This window comes from Ambystoma mexicanum, chromosome 6q, assembly GCF_040938575.1.
Source record: "Ambystoma mexicanum isolate Mex_15411 chromosome 6q, UKY_AmexF1_1, whole genome shotgun sequence".
Lineage (NCBI taxonomy): Eukaryota > Metazoa > Chordata > Amphibia > Caudata > Ambystomatidae > Ambystoma > Ambystoma mexicanum.
In genome coordinates this window covers 1,633,495,792-1,633,510,930 of record NC_090937.1, presented here as the reverse complement: position 1 = coordinate 1,633,510,930, position 15,139 = coordinate 1,633,495,792, and positions in this window count along the sequence as shown.

Genomic DNA, 15,139 nt, shown 5'->3' with positions numbered 1-15,139 from the left:
GGTCTATTATGCACGTTTATGCAAGCCTTTCAAACCCTTTAACGGCTGGGCTATTATGCTTGTCTATGCAAATAGGATGAGCATACTCGTCCTCATCGCTTAAGAGGAAAAACTGAGAAACTATGAAAAGGGCTTTCCTGAAACCTCCATTTTGCAAAAGAAGATGATTGAATCCAAGTTTGCAGCAGCAAGCATGCATGTTTCAAGCACCCATGCAGCAGCAAACACATGTGGCTGAGAATGAGTCATTGAAGTAATAAATGTATTAGGCATGCGCTATTTTTAGCGAACACTATCCCCCCCCCCACCGGCAGCTACATGGATGGGCTCACCTTACACTCATCTGAACCGAACAATACGGGCAGCTCCTATTCCTGAGCAGAACAGAAGACTGGGGCAATCAGGAGGAGGAGAGTGCTCTGCCTACACTTTCATCTTGGCATTTGAAATGGGGAAAGAAGAAAAGAAAGACGTTCGGGGGCTCTAAAATTACACCTGAGAATGGGCGAGAGTCTTGAAAGCTCTAAAGCCCGGGAACAGCTCTCATTCTGATGATGAAAGCAGTCAGAATAGCTTCAAACATTAGTCAGAGAAGAGCGTCTGCTTGACGAAGGCAGAGAAGGCGGCGCAATGCTGCCCTCAGCCTGCTGGACCTTTTTTGGCTTACTGCACAAAACACCCAGACTCGCTTATAGTGGAAAAGGTTGCGTTAATGTGACAGGCCAAATCTCACAATTAACCGCTTACCTGGCTCCCATGGCCTTACAGACTAACAAAATATTTTAACAACCAATTAATAATTCAAGTAAGTTTGGAGTAAAGACCCAGAATGTTAGATTTTCCTCGAGAATAGGAAGCGCGCGATCTAACGCACATAGACAGAGCGCAACAGGGATCTAACCCGGTTATTGATGAGCAGACACGCTAACTAAAGTATTAGGGGCATCCAAGACTACGAGTTTATACTAATAATTTGGTTGAGTAGCCCTGATTTGAAAAAGGCTTTAAGAAAGGCCGAAACACGTATCATCAGGAAAGGCAATTTTTTAAAATAATAAATTGCCTTGCAACTTATTTTTTGGGCGCAGTCTTTATTATGGGTCTTTACTCCAAACTTACTTGATGTGTTGTCTTTTTTGGCTTAACCACAACCCAGGAAAACACGCCTTACCTATACAGAACAAATTTGAGAGGGAATATAAACAGCCTTTAAATTAACATGTCGCCATGTTAGACCAGACCTTGGAAGCCAATAACCCTTGAATCAATTAATAATTCAACACTTTCATTTTTCCCAACAAATAAATAATTAAATAGTGCCACTTCCTCCCTAACTATCCCTTGGTCCCTACCGTCTCCTTACCAATTCTCAAGGCGTTCCTCTTTCTCCCCGGGGCCATGCCCCTCCAGGTTCATCACCTGTTCCCCCGGGGTAGCCCATTTGTGCAAACAGCACCACCCCCTTCCTTTCCCGCGCTATTCCCCCATTGTGCTTCCCTCCCCCCACATCTAAAGGGGCCATGCCCCCAGCAACCAAACAACTTCAAAACCCATAAAACTCCCCTCTACACCAAACTCCACCTCCCTATGACCTGCAGCCAGTCTCATCTGTCACATCAGCAACATAAATGTTTACAACACAACTTCCCCAACTAATGCCCCAACGTGTCACACAAAAACTGCCCAAAAAACAATAAGGACCACAACCAGAGACTAAAAAACCCATGACAATATGAAAAGTGGGATAACCAGGACAGAGACTCAATTAAAAGGAAACCCCGCCCCTAGAAACTAAACCAGTTGCCTGACAGAGAATTAAAAATGGGTGGGAGGACAGGGTCAAACTCACGTCCCAACCGTCGCCTGCATCCGAACCTTCCCTGACCCCTTAAGTACCCCAAAGGGCGCTCTATGCGCAAGCCAGCTTGCTGGCCTGTGCAGCACCAAAAATCACCCGGGGGGGGGGGGAAACGCTTCGTGTTCCTCCCAGGGCCTCCCTTCTAGAAAGACCGGGCGATGCTATTCCTGTGCTTCAGAGTGTGAGTGAGGGGGATGAGATGGGCTTTCTCCATGTCAGAAAATATGTTAAGATAATGAGTTATGCATCAACAGAATGCAAAGAGCTTGACACATCCTGTACAAGCGTTGGTCATCAGAAGAGACTCCAGGCGGCTCCAGCTCCGAGATGCATGCCGGGTCCCCTGGATGGACTCGGAAGTGCCTGCTTCTGCTGTGACGCGTCTCCATGCTGCCAGAAACCCAATACCCCATGTAGGGAGGATCCTCCCTGCCTCCACACCTGCCCCTCCCCCACCAGCAACCATGGCTGCACTGAGGCTGAAGAACCTTCAACGCAGAAGAATCAAAGCTGAGGCTGGGCAGCCCTGCAGCCAGGGGCCATGCCAAAGAATGTACAACCTAAGGAAAGGTGGCACATGACCTGCAGTGCATAGACTGGGGACCAATACAGAGCTGGAGGCTAATGATTAGGATCAAATGAATGATTTGATACCCCAGGGAGAGCGCAGCGTTATCTCATGCGATGTGCCGCGCAGGTTCCTATTGCTTCTCCGAATAAACAGATTGCCGGTCCTGGCGAACACGAGGCCCGCTAAGAAACTGAAGGCGACTGAAAGATTCTGCAGGCTCTGTGAAAATCACAGCTGCCTAAAAACTGGAAAACACATCCTAACAGAGTGCCCTATTATGCTTCCTGCCATCAAGCTAAATCTAGGTGACTTAGCTCATAACCTGCGCTCGATGGGTGACAGGGCCTTTTGGCTCCGCTGTCTGAACACTGAAAGTAAAAGACTGCAGCTGGCCTTATACAATGTTTGGTTATCATATGAACACTTGCTGGCACTATCTGTGGTGCCGCTGTTATGTGTAGAGCCAGTGTCCCCTGCAAGGCCTGCTGGGAAATCTTTGCTGTGTAATTTTGCCAGGGGCATCATGAGAGTGTCACCGGTGGTCGGAACTGTGACCCCTGGGGTCTCCCTTGCTACCTTTGTGCTCTCCCTTGCTACCCCTAAAAAAAAGAAATAAAAAAAGTGTTTTCTTTTTTCTATCTTTTAATAAAAAATGGAAGCTTCTGAGCTGTGGTCAGCACGATGTGGCTCTTTGTTTCTGGAGTGGCTGGCATCCTTGTTCAGGCCTCTTAAACAAATAGGGGGTGCCACAAGTTTAACACTTTCAGCACTGACCCTAAATAACAAAGAATAGGAATACCAAATAATGCGTCTTTCTGGAATTCTATACAATAATTGCTAGACTCATTAAAGGTCTATTTCAGGCGCACTCCAGGGGGTGAGTCACTGCTTTGGTCTGTTCTTAAACACCAAATTCACAATGCAGACAAAACCCTCGAAAAAGCATTTAGAGTAGAATAAGCATCCATTTGGGACTATGTATTTTGCTTTTCACAAGTTGCAGTTATAGCATGATTTTTCTGCCGTTGTCTCTTTTACGATCATCACAAGACATTCCATATTGGTGTCCTTGGTCACTTGAAGAAATCTGTGTTCCAAAAAGCTGGTGTACAGTGTAGAAAGTGTACAGGAGGGTGGAGCGTCCTCTGACGGGCCCTTGGGTCAGAGCTCACCCTCGAGTACCTGTAATACAAGATAGCTGCACCATGTGAGGGATTCACTTACTCCAACACGACTCAATAAGGACAACTCAAATAGTTTGGCAAAGGGATGTCCGTTTAATGACGTACAAGAAACAGGGAAACAAATGGGATTCAGCAATGTTGCGATTGCCTGTCTCGCTTCAACTTCCAAATTCTTCATTCAGACAGCAACAGTTATACCCAAAATTTGTCATCATTGACGTTTAACTCTCAAAATGAACATGCAATTCTACTGGTTAGGAAAGGTAACTTTACTATAGGTACTATATCTGTATATATAACAGTGCATGAGGATTGGATAATTCTTATCGGTTGGGCATCTAAGCCCTTCACTCTACATCACTCATGATAAACGTCACTACAAGTACGACGTTCTATTGGTTCTACTAGCTATAGGACCCTAGATTACTTGGTCCATTGTGATTGGGCAGGTTACACCCCTAAACATAAATCTCCACTTTAATTAGCAGCATGCAGAATATACACCCAGGTGCCTGGTGCCCCAAGATTCACCCTGCCTCCTTCCCATCACTCAGTGTTTTAGGGCTATGTGTCAATTAGTTGGCCGAGGATGGCCTCGAAACAGTAGCTTCTTATCAAAAAAAGTTATGGCATCCTTGGGTTCTGGGTGACATCAGACATTGGTACCTCTTCGCGCCTGGCTGGTCACGTGTCTGTTCACCGTGAATCTGCTTCATTTTCCCTCTATTTCGTATATTTGATTCTTCCTTAAACTCACCACCTGCCTGGGGGCTCCTTATCTCGGCCTTCACAGGCTGGCTATTATGCTCTGAAGTTTCGATTCTCTGAAGTTGCCACTCTCCTCCCTTCCTTAGGTTGACCTCGAATTCCCAGGCATGAGCTACTTCTTACTGAGTTTCGATTCTGCTGCTTCCTCCTGGCTTTAGCTGGCATATGAATCTCGGCCTGGTAGGCCCCTTGCAGTCTGGGCATACTCCTGCTTTTACAAAATGGAGTTGCACTTGTATAATGTGCTTTATTTGAGGTAGATATATAGATGGCGCTTGCCGCTCTATTCTTCTACTAAGCATAGCAAGCAGTACCGTTTCTTTAGCTTCTTGCGTTTCAAGCCTATTTACAAGCGTTAACTGGTTGAAGACTTCCATTTTGTTTCACAGCTACGTTTCCTTACGTCTCTTCATGTATCAACATCGTTTCTTCTTACACGTCCATTACATCTTTATTCTTTGTATTTCGCTCTTGTGTGTCATCTTTCGTTCGTCGTTTATGTTCATCTGTATGTCTGTCTGGGCTCTTATGTCGTAACCATTTACCCTCCATTAGGGCTCAGTGGGTCTCTTCGGGGATGGTCTGTAAGTAGTCTTCATTTCGTCTCAGCTGCTGGTACGGTTGTCTCAATGGGTACCGTACTGCCCATGGTTGTCTGGTTATAGGCACTTCAACGGGTATTGCACTTCTGATGCGCACTGGACAGAGTCCTAATGCAGCTCTCTGTTGGTTCATTTGTTCCTGATACGCCATGTACCTTGGTATGTATGTTCACTGTAATTCAACACGAGCGGCTGGAGTGCAGGCCATATCTGGGACCTCCTCTACGCTCCCCCCTCTGGTCGGTTATCGACCAATTCTGCTTCCTTTTTTATATTCACCTTGCTTGGTTCTTCTGTGTTCATTTCCTGTTCATTTCCTCTTCATCTTCTGGGTTTGGACTTGATGTTGCGAAGGAGTGCCTTTTTGGGGTCCATATTTTTATCACTCCTTTCAAACTTCCTGCTATTTTTACATGTTCATCATTGTTCCAGGTCATTAACTGGCATTGCCCATTGAGACTGCAATAGATCCATTTCCCTTCATACTTTCTTCATTTTCTGGGATACTCAAACTTTGTTCCTTCTGGCGCAAATTCGCTGGCCTTTACAAAGTCTCTTATTTCTTCTTCGGTCAGGTCTCTGGGCTTCCATCCTGGTTCGACATCGACCATGATTTTCATCCCAATGGCCTTCTTCGCAGTTTTCTGGAATTGTGTGATGATTATCTTGATGACACAGAATCCTAGTAGTATCATCACTAGCAGGGTTCCCAGAACATTCACTATGTCTGCCATCCATTGCGGGTCCCAGGAGAATAGTGCTCCAAGCCAGCTGTCATCATCCACTTTGTCGGTCTCATCGATCATCTGGTTCTGTAGGTTTGTTAGCGTACTTATGGCTTCTGTTAGGGTTCCATTTTCTTCATCATGCGAAGGTATAAATGTGCAACATGATTCTCCGATGTTTGCGCAAACACCTGCATCCATGGCTGTGATCATGTCAAGCACATATCTGTTCTGGATGGTCATCAATGGTATTGTTCTTAGTTCTTCTTTGAACGCGTTGAACCCTTTTATGGTGGTGATAACTCCCATCTGGTTATCTGCAGCCATTTGGTATTTGCTCCAACTTGGATGTGTGGCAAGAGTATTGTTGTGAATACTGATGAGGTGAGGCTAAACAGCCTGTGTTCGTATGGGATTGCATAAAATGCTTCTTCAGATTTGGCTGAGAAATAATTCTCTCTCTTCATTTTGGATACCAATTCCACAGCCCTCCTTTTCCTTAGGTGAGCATCTGCTTTCGGCAAACTGTCAATACTCAGGTCACTTTTTGGGATCACTAGTGCAGGAACGTGGACGTTCACTAGTGTGCATGTGCCTCCCCAGTTTTTCGGTAGTATTATATATGCCTTGGATCCACATGCCCAGTAATGGTCCATAATTACTGCGGTCCCTTGCGTCATTCCTGGGGCTTCAAAGATTCGTCCCCAGTTTTGATTCTCTCCCATCTTCCCCGTGCCATTGTTCCTGAAGCACAATTTCGGGCTTTCCAGTGGCACTATTTGCAAGGGACCTCCTCTGTCTTCGACCCATGTCAGCAGCTTTACCAATTTCGGCCATAGAGGTTTGCTCTGGGAGTTTACTATTGCTTCTTTGCCGGCTCCAAGGACCATCCACGCTCGGCAGATTACAACTCATTCTTCCCATCCGTTTGGGGAAACCACTGTTCCCCAGATCTGCATTTGGCCTCTGTTTTTCCAAATTTGAGCCTCTTCTGCAGTCTTCCCTTGGACGTTCAGTCTCGGGTTTACTTCCCATCTTGTTCCTGATCCTTTCGCTTCAGGCTTTTCGGACCTGATCACGTGATTCTTAGTGTGCGCTCTGTTTCTTGTCTTGATGTCCTGGACGTAACCGTCTTCATCGGGGTATTCCTTTTAAATTGCCCATATCAATGAGGCATCTCTACCATAAACTGTCCTCTGGTGTTGCACATTGCTACGTGTGACATACAGTGTGCTGTAGAGACATCTATTTCTACTGCCATAAAGATTTTGGATTTTCCCATGCTGTATGGTAGAAGTGCACAGACGAAGCATTCTCCTTCAGCAGCTCTTCTTCCGACTTCCTTCATGTGTTGGTACAAAATGTTGTTTCCCAGATGTGCTCTGCTAGCCAGGTAATCGTTTAGTTCCTTGTTGTCTTCATGTGGGCTTCTCTTGATTCTTAGTGTCCTTCTGTAGTTTGCTATAACTATATCTTTAAATGCGTCTGTGCTACTTTTCCATGCTGGGGGTCTCTCAATGCTTGTCGGAGGGGTAGGCTTCATTACCTGTATCGCTATGGTGGGAGAGGTTTTTGTGTTTCTCTTCTTCTCCTCTTGTATTCTCTCGTAGACCTCCTTTAACCACCACCTGTGTACCGTCTGTCCAACGTGTGGCCACATCGTGGGCCTGGTGCTTGTAGGAACTGATGTGCTTGCTGCGATAGTCACTGTGGTTCTTTTTTTCAGTTCCTCATGCAGTTTCTTCGCTCTAGCTATAAACGGGAAAAATTGTCTATCAGCATTTGTTTCTTTGCAGTGAATTCTCGTGTAGCTGTTTCTGTCTTCTTGAGTGCTTTGGTTATATCTTCTTTAGTTGGCCTTTCGCTTGCTTCCTCTTGGTCACTTCCACTATTTTCTGGAACTGGTTGTTCGGTAGGCAGTTTCTTACTTTCTGTTGTCATCGTTCGAGGTTCTGTAGCCATTACACTGCCCTTGTTCGTGTGCATTCAGTGTGTGTGTGCGTGTAGTGGTCAGTGCTACATTTTCATTCATTCCGTGCTGACCCTGTCTCCAGCTTTTCTCTTCATTCGTTACCTCAAGTGTATATGAATCACTGCGAGTTATATTTGATTTTAGCTCATTTTCTTTACCATCAGCTTTTCTTGTAACTGGAATAACTATATAGGGCCTAGGTGTTTTCGTGGGACTTATGCGTACGTTATCTAGTGGCTGCACTGAAATTTTGACACTTCATGCACCGATGAAAAAGTGATGGTAAGTGACAGAAAGACAATGATAATTACTATGCATATACACATTATCGATCTGTAAGACAGTTGGCAGCATTTCCTTCCAGGGAAGCGGGGGTGCCCCTCTACTGACGGTAGAACCAGGTTACTGTTCTGGGCCCCCATTTCGAACATGAGTCTATTGTCAATGTTTATTTCTTTTCATTTACTCCGATCTCGTTTCTCAAAAGTCTGAAACAATAAAGTGTTGAGTGCTTCTCAAGTGTGCCCCCTCTTGCGGGTGAGGACGGTAGTCTCTGGTTATGAAACACAGTTCCCTTGTTAGACTATGGAAAAAGGTTAGGCTATCATCTTTGGTACGTCACATTCATTATGCATATCTGTAATAGGTGAGATCCCAGTGCACTCCTCGAAGTTGCTTGGTCCTGAGGACATGCTTGAACCTGTTAAATATGAAAAGGGAAAACTTGGTACTTTTCTAAACTCAAGACCAAAAATTAGACCAACAATCAGGAAAAATAAAAACAAAACCGCATGAACAATAAAAATAAATATAAAAGTGAAAAATAAAAGAAAAATAGAAGGAAAATTAAAGAAAAATTAAAAAAGACGGTGACGTTCTCGTTTCTGTTCTTCTTGATCTGTCTGACGGCGGAAAGATGAAGCACTGTGTCTCTGCCTCCTCGATCTGTCCCACGGCGGAAAGTTTCACTGGAATCACCTCATGTATTCTCGCTGGAAGTTAGATAGCTCCACCCGGAGCATGATTCCGTGGAGGAAGGTGATGACGTCAACATCTGCAGGCCTTCCTACCATTTCTGGAAAGTCTGTGACTAGTCGTCACAGGACATTGTCTGCCAGTTGGGAGTCCTCGGGTGACAGGGACATTGTCCTTCCTTTGCTGGGCTCTGGATCACAAGCCTTTCTTTTGGTGTGAACAGTCTCTGCACTTTCCAGCTGCATGGATTGCAACCACGTAGTTTAGCTTAGCCCATAGCTGGTTCAAAAGTTCAGTGTTTCTTGGATCTCTAATGTAGGTAATGGTGTCGGTGGTTCTCCTGACGAGTGCTGGGCATTCTTCGATTATGCGAAAGAAAAGCATAAAAGTGACTTCATCGAAAATTGCCTGTGGTGGAAGCATTTGTGTCCTTCTTCACTGTATTCTGGCAACTCGGCAAAGGCCTCCACGAGGACAGTCAGTAGTTGCTGTATTACCTTCTTGTTAGCAGGATTTTGAATAAAGTCTGGGATACTGGTGTCTCTCCCTACAAGTGATGGGTATGTCTTTAATACTAATCGAAAACAGGACAGCACATCCCTTGTGATATTTCTGCTGGGTGATACCACAAGTTCTGTAAAACAAAGTCTGGACACCGGTTGCTTCAGGATACTGTGCTACGCTCTCAGAAAAAGTCTTGTTTTGCAGTCTATCAGAGTCTTGATATATTTTTTTTCTTTGACAATGCCTAAGTGTGGCTTGATTTAGGAGTTTGTTTTGGCGTAGATGCACAATTCTCTTCTTCACCCTGCAACTGTGATGCACAGAGTGTCCATATTATTGCCCTTTATCACCTTTCTTATGCTTAGATGGGATGTCTAGCTACAAGCCACACTTTTCGGAACAGAGTTCTTTTGTCTTGGCTTTACTGATCATGCATCCGTTTTCTTCGTCATGGATCTTGTCAGCACATGCTGAGGTTCCTCCCCGTTGTCTGTGGTTTCTTCGCGGTGAAGTGCATCTGGAGGGCTCTCTCCGATGTAAGGTTTAATGTCATTTAGGAAGAGCCATGCCCTCCTGCCCTGTAGCTTGACGGCTGAAGGAGTGCAGTCCTCCACGATGAAAGGGCCATTAAATCTTGGCTCGTCCCACCTTTTCCTTGTGTGGTTTTTGATCAGAACCTCATCACCAGGGAAGACAAAGGGCGCACATAGACCTTGAACTGGGTCTGTATCAGCACCTCCCATTGTGTTTTGTACTGTGCTGCACCCTTTTCGCGGTTGCTTCAGTTGACCTGAAACAACAGAGAGGCTCGATATCATGCAGTTAAAATATTCCTGCTTTTCTGTCCCCAAGACCTCTCTAGTTGGCTGGGCATCACATCTAGCTCTATCTCGGGGGGAAGGGGAGTCCTCATTCTTCTGCCCGTGACTATCTCGTGCGGCATAAGATGATGGTCGGAGCCTGGTTGGTTCTGAAGAGCGGTAGACAGAGCAGCCATACCCTCTTTAGAGTAAGCTTCAACTTGGCTATCCTTTACTTCAACAAGCCGTTGAGCCTCTCACAAATACTGTTACCTTCCGGATGATACGCCAACGAGAACTTGTGCTTTATACCAAGCAGCAAGCTGATCTGATCAAATACAGCATTGACAAAGTGAGTCCCGTTATCTGACCTCATTCCCTCGCACACCCCCCATCTAGGGAACACTTCCCTCACCAGGAATTTAGCAGGACAGGTTGAGTCTGGGTGTGTACAGGGACCTGCTTCTATCCATCTAGTGAATGGACACACCACTACAATTAAGTACCTGTACCCATTGCACACTTGAATGATGTCGACATAATCGATATGCAAGTGTTGAAAAGGCCAATTAGGCCGGGGATGACTCCTCTCATCACCTTTAATGTGTGCCCAGCAGTGAATTGCTGGCAGATTATGCAGTTCACCATAAAGAATGCAACATGCTCCGCTAAATTCGGTGTAAACCAGTCTTCTGCGAGTGTTGCAGCAAGATTTTCTTTTGACATATGAATAGGGTAATGTAATTGCTCCAATGCTACCTTTAGTACGGCTACAGGCATTACTGGGTTACCAGTGTTGTCTTGTCTCCACAACCCATCAGTGCGGTTTAAAGAACACCCTCGACGCTTCCATAGATTCTTCTCTTCCTAGGGTGCCCCCCCTTGGATCTTCATTAGTTGAGTCTGCCCCATATTGCTATAGGCTTCTGGTGTGGCTTGTTGTCAGAATCAGGAGTTACCACCCCCTGCGTCCCCTCACCTGAATCCTTAGAGGAATCTTCCTGGGGGGATGTCTTCCGCCTTCTCCTCCTGCCCTTCTTGGTCTCTTCTTCATCAGTTTTAGAACCCTTCTTTCCCTTCTTATGCTCGTAGAGATAAGGACGGTCTCCACTTGAGGCCACCTTGACTGTGGTGTGAACAGGCAGTCAGGGGAACCCAGGGGAGCCAGTCCCTTGTTCTCAGGAAAAAGCCATAAAAGGCAGAAAAAACCCTGGTAGATCGTAGGTTTTAGCAGGCTAAGAAAAGCCGAAAGTGGAGGAGGCTGATGAATTGGTGATTCTGAAGGCCGGTACACAAGTCCAGAAAACAAAGTACAATGTGTCCTGGAGAACTGAGATGTATGAAGATATCCTCATAGATGCCAGTAGAAAGGTTGGTATTGGCTTACAATAAGGGCAATATGAGGAGTGTATAGAGGACCAGCCAACCAGCACAATACAGGTAGGTATTACCTGGGTCGTATGTGAACGGTAGGAGAAGGAGGTAAGTAGTGAATGAGCAAGAGAGCGAAAGGGAGAGAGAGAATGAGAGAGCAAGCGAGGTGAGAGGGGACCAGTGAGAGAGATAGAACAGGGTTCTGTAAGCAAGAGTGAGACAGGGAGATCGAGAGAAAGAGAGAGCGAGAGGTACAGAGCGAGCAAGAGCGAAGCAGGGCGAGCGTGAAAAGAGCAAGAGAGAGCGAGAGGAACAGGGTAAGCGTATGAGCGAAGCAGGGCGAGTGAGAGAAAGGTGATTGAAAGAGCGGGGGCGAGAGGTGCAAGGGAGTGAAAGAACGAGTTGGTAAGAAACGAAAGATGAAAGACAAGTAAACAAACCAGAGGACCACGGGAGCAAAGGACAAACAAATAGAAAAAGGGACACGGGAAGAGAGAGAGTGGACAGAGGACCCGGAACAACCTGGAAAACAGGGGCTCAGAAAACAGAAGCAGGAAGGATGAATAACCAAAGGGGAAAAGTCTGAAGGGACAGATCTCAAAGAGCGGCACTGCAAACGGTGTAAGCGAAAGGCTGACAATGCGAGTTGCAACGCAAGGCGTTGTGGGCATGGCCTCCTTTTAAAGGAACAAAAACAAAAAGACTAGAGCGGTAAAAGGACCCGCGAGAAGACTATGTAAGCCTCTATCTTTTCCACAGTGTCCAGGGTCACGTTGTGACACTTGTGCACCGTCATACGATCATGGGTACGTGCCACCTCCACGTCCATGATTGTTTCACTCTTGGATGCCATACGCTTAGCTTCTGTGTCCGCTTCATGGTTTCCACGTGACACGAAATCCGTCCCTTTGGTGTGGGCGGCGCATTTCATGACTGCTATGCCCACTGGGAGTTGCAGTGTCTTTATCAGCCTGTCCAATAAGGCTGCATGTTGCACTGGTGTGCCGTCCGCTCGGAGGTAGCCCCTCCTTTTTCCAGCATGCTAAGCCTGCATGCACGGTTGATGTCACATAGGTGGAGTCACTGTACACTGTTACCTTCTGATCTGCATGATTCTCAATGGCGAGTATCAACGCCAATTATTCTGCAGCCTGTGCTGAATAATGAGATGTTATTCGTGCACTAAAGAGTACTTGAAATTCTCGGTTTGCTATGTGTTTCATTATGGCAATGCCTGTATATCTTTGTCCGTCTTCTTGGTCGATTCTTAAAGAATCATCAATAAAACTGATTTCACCACCTGCCAGGGCATTTTCTTTCACCCTGGGGATTTCATCATAGAATTCTTCATAATTTGCGCAGTCGTGTATAGGTTCTCCCTCTGTGACTGGCTCAGCTATGAACTGGCTCAGTTTTACATCAAACTATTTTGATCAATGGATTAGAGATAATCACCTCATAGGCAGACGCTCTCTGAGATGTCAATGTGCCCTTTGGTTTTTCTAGTATAGCGAATAATGAGTGCTCGACATATAACGTCATGAAGCATCCCATAACAATGGATGACGTCTTCTCTATGGCGAATGCGGTGGCAGCAAGATTTTGTTCACATGGGAAGTGGCCTCTCATAACCGGGTCCAGACTCCCACTGTAGTACGCTAAAGGATTCTACCCCAGTGAGGTTCTCTGAGCGAGCACTGCTGTCATAATGCTGCCATAAGTGTGTGAGAACAGGTAGAATTCCTCTGCATAATTTGGAATCCCGAGAACTGGTGCCTTACAAATCACCCCTTTAAGTTCTGCAAACCCCTTTTCCATTGTTTCAGTCCATTCAATCTTTTCCTTTGTCGCCTGGGCCTTCTTTAGGGCCTGATGTAAGGGCTTGGTATACAAGCTGTAGTCGAAGACCCATGTTCTAACATAATTGCACAGGCCTAGGAACTCTGCATTTGCTTTATCGTGAGCGGCTTAGCAGTGTTCATGATGGCTTCAGCCCGTCTGGGGTTACCTTTTTCCCCTCATGTGAGATTAGCTGGCCTATGTACAGCACTTCTTGTTGACAGTATTGTAACTTTTCCTTGTCATCTTTATATCCTATCTCAGCCAATATAGTCAGTAGATGGACAGAGTCGCACCTACACTGTTCTTCAGTGGTGCTGCAGATCAGAATGTCATCCACATACTGCAAAACAACACTGTCTACTGCAATATTTCTTAGGTCCATTTGCAGGACTCTGTTGAAAATGGACGGGGACTCACACTACCCCTGTGGCAATCTCGTGCTCTTCAGACGCATTTGTCTGAAAGTAAATGATGTCAGATCTTGCGAGTCACGGTGTAACGGGATTGAGAAGAAAGCATTTTTTTAGTCAGTCACCGTGAAATATTTCACCTCGATTGGTATGTTACATAGAATCGTAGATGGATTAGGGACTAGAGGTAACTCGGCTTCAAATATATCGTTTAATGCTCTTAAATCTTGGATTAAACGCCCAGACCCTCCCTTTGATTTCTTGATGGGGTAAACCACTGTGTTACAGGGTGATTCTGACGTCACTAGGATGCCCTGCTCCATCATGGCGGAAATTGTCTTTGCAATCCCTTCATCCGCTTCTCGGGACATGGGATATTGTCGCGGCCTTGGTAAAATTGCTCCTGGTTTCAGTTAAATTTTCACTTCATCTGCCCCCTTCAGGAGGCCTACATCATAGGGCCCTATGGTCCATACCGTGACAGGTACTTTGGCCATGTCATCATCAAAGTATTCTGGACGTATCAGCGCCAACATCATTCTCTGTGGCACCTCTCGTCTGATCATTTTGACACAAAATATGAGACTCACTTCCACCCTCGTCTCTTCTAGGTCAGGGTGTTCTTCGAACAGATCATCATCAGTGACATCCGTCACTCGATACCCTTCTTCAATGGCGATAATTGAGCACCATTGTCTGCCTTCATCATCATACCCTTCAACCAGTGCTACTTTTCCTCGCACTGCAGCTGTATGTATCATTAAGGGAAATACTTGTCCCTTTTCTTCATGCATGGGTATTCTTGGTCTGAATAGGAACTCACCAGGGGTTCTCATAGTTCTATCTGCGAGGCATGGCAACCCCGCCATGAGCACACGCACACCATATGCGAAGACTTCTGGCTCTAATGGTATAGCTCTCGTGGCTATGTGTCCGGAGTATGCTCTGATCATTTTGCACACGTCTGAATAATGCATCCCTGGAGTGGAGCATACTATGCCTTCCTCCGTAAATGAGATGGTCATATTCAACTTTGTCATTAAGTCCCGACCCAAAATGTTTACTGGGGTCTGACGCAAATATAGTAAAGGTACATTCATTTCGCACTCTCCTACGGAGACTGGGAGTGCGTCGGTAAAGGGAACTCGGATGTGAGCTCCCGTGAAACTCTGAGTATCTATGGCCTTGCCGGACAAGGAAAACTTGCCCTCCCTTATGCATGAGTGCGTTGCACCCGTGTCAACTAGGAAGGAATATTCTTTACCCCCTATGACGACATTCACCCTAGGTTCCCTGTGAGGGTCTGGTGTCACTGATAGGATAGAGCACATCAGAGTTCCCCGTGAGCTGTCCTATTGTATATATAGGTTCGGTCCGCTGTATACTTGTGGACTTCCTCCATTTCCAGGGTTGACTCCCCCTCCGGAGTCAGTTCCCTGAGGCATTTGCGTTGGTGCCTGTTGGGTTTGCCCTTGTGGCGTGTTCCCCAAGTTTGGGGGTTGTACCCCCTGCAGTGCGCCTTGCAGCGTGCCTGGCACTTGCTGCTGTACCGTA